Genomic DNA, 2,709 nt, shown 5'->3' with positions numbered 1-2,709 from the left:
ATCTCCTGCTGGTCAGGCACAATAAGGTAAGTGATGACTTCAGGAGGCCTCATTGGCATCTATGTTTTGCATCATTTCCCTGGCAGTATATTGAGTTCTTTAATTGGCCAATCTGATACCTCAGGTTCTGCCAGCTAAATAATTTCCCCCCTCCATCTTTGGCAGCAGAAACCCCAAAAGAGGGGAGAGAGGTTTGGGGGAGTTTGGACACCTCAACCATCTACCTCCCCTACAACTGGTATCCACCTAGAGGTGTAAGGATTTCTTGGTGCTTATGCGATCACTGGCTTCTGCGTCCAGATTTGAAATTTGTCTGGCAACATCACAATGGCCCAGTCACCAAAGCCAGAACTGTGGTCCAGCCTGATAGTTGAACTAAACATCACCATCACTTTCTCCCCCTAGCCTCTGTCTGTCTAGATCTTAGTTTGAAGAGTTAGATCTTGGCCTCTGTCCTGTGGTCGGGAAGAGTGAGCAGAGAAGAGGAGGCAAAAACTGTTTTCTCCCCTAACTTTAGCTAATGCTGGGGTGGGGCCTGGGAGATCAGATTCCTGGTTCCTCTGGGTTTTCATCAGTACCCCACTTTAGCTTAGGCTGAGAAACAGAATTTTGCAATGTATCAGTGTATGAATACCAGACCTTCAGCAGTTATAGGCCTTCTGCTGAGGACAGAAAGGGATTCGCTTAGCAAAACCGTTTTGTTCTCGTGCTGCTCTGTCTTTAACAGGGGCAGAGCGTGTCTTTGCCGTGCCGAGTGCCATAAGAGGAAGCCCCACACTCCACTCTCATGACATCCTCTACCACATCCTCCAAAACTTTAGTCTTGATGGAGATGGGTTTCAAATTCCAAGAGACCACAGGCTGCAGTCTAACCAAACCTTCAAATCTGTGTGAAAGCCCAGGATTTGAATCACATACTTGGAAGACTTTTTTAGAGGAAGAAGTGTGCTCTTCCCAGAACATCAGTATTCTGGGCAAACAAAAGAAATCTCTACAACTCCATTTTGAATCCTGCTCCCGTAGGGGATTGGTTGGTAGGTTGATTGGTAGAGACTGGTTTCAGGGCCAAGTTGAAAGGAATTCTGAGACCCTGCCTTGACTCTATGAGAGCAAATGCCATCATTAATTAGTTATGTCTGCGAAGGTCAAGAGATAGGAGAATAACAAGACATGTGTCATGATTTGCCATCCTTGGTCTACACCACTTAAGTGTAAGATTAGGTCCGCCATGTGGCTTTGTCTTTACAAGATAAGAATTTGAGAATTTGATAAGCATTTGAGATAAACTTTGAGAAGAGTCTAATATGAAAAATAATTGCCTTAACTTCCAAAAAGAAGACCTTCACTTTTCAGAAAACTAGTTCAATTGTATATATAAATCAACCCTGTCGACGGAAGACTTTGTTTGCGCCTTAAATATGCTAAAGTCATCCGCAGTTGAAACTGTCACATACTTAAGGTTACACGTCTCTTTCTTTTAAAATAAATGTCAGATAATAACTGAACCCCTTATATTCTATAAAAACAATCTCATCTTTTCGAAGCTCAGATACAATGCCTGTTCTGCCTGCATCTCGGTCTTGTGAAGATCAGATGTACTTTGAAAACCTTAAAATAAGTGTATGAGAGCTATTTTTACTGTTTTCCACTTTGGAGACTATAAGACTCTACGTATATTATTTTTACCATCGTAAGCCTTTTTATTTTGGCTACCTGGCTTTGATCCTTCCTTCCAGTGTCCCAGGCTCCTTTGGGAGTTGCCTCCAGGCACTGTGAGTGTGGCCTCTTGCTGGAGGTAGATTCTAGTACTAATTGTCCACAAACAATAGGACAAGAGTGGGGGCATTGGATCCTGCTTCCACTCGTTTCTGAAATGGCCAGTGCGCAGGCATGTGAGAAAGCTCGGCAGAACCTGATGCTTGCTCCTGAGAAACTGGCTCTAGAATACAGGCAGAAGTCAGCAGCTCTGGTAGATGTGGTGACAATCTTAGTGGGGACTGTGAAGGTGACCACGCCTTGATTATGACTTGATCACTCCTGGGGACGACCGTGGCTGTGCCTCCTGATGCCCAGCCTCCCTCCTTGTCTTCTGTCCATTTTCCAAGTCACATTTTCCAGTCTTCCAGTGAAACTCTCGTTATCTAGTATCTTCTATGAATCCCCTCCGCCATTTTATCTTATATTCTAAAGTATTTATTGCAATAAATCTATTGCAAACAGAAGCCATGGGTGATGCAATACCTGATCGAAGTCATGAATGAGGACCACAGACACGTGTCCGTGTCTTGTGCATCGAGCCTGAAGCATAGCAGGGACACAATAAATAATTGTTGAGGAAATGCAGGTATGGAATCCAACTGACCTCTGACCTCTGTGCTCTAATCAGCCACTGGAGATCCCAGTGCAGCTCCAGACAGCATGTCAAGAGTTCAAAGCTGAAAGAGCCATGCCCACAGTGTCTGTCCTCTTTGATGAGGTGGGTAATCTTTCTCAGAAGCCATTGTCCCAATATCTCCTGCTTCCTTCTCTTTCACCACCGCCCCCAGGGGCCATGGAGACAACCAGTGATGTCTGCCGGAAAGAAATCTAATACACACGAGCCTAGTGCCCCATGGCCCTTTCCCTCTGCCCCAGGCCAAGCAAGATGTGCCTACAGAGGGNCCTACCCAACCATGGAAACTCTGTCTGGAGACGTGGACTCCTTTCTTC

The sequence above is a fragment of the Crocuta crocuta genome, unplaced genomic scaffold, assembly GCF_008692635.1.
Source record: "Crocuta crocuta isolate KB4526 unplaced genomic scaffold, BGI_CrCroc_1.0 scaffold41, whole genome shotgun sequence".
NCBI lineage: Eukaryota > Metazoa > Chordata > Mammalia > Carnivora > Hyaenidae > Crocuta > Crocuta crocuta.
This window is presented reverse-complemented; position numbering follows the sequence as displayed.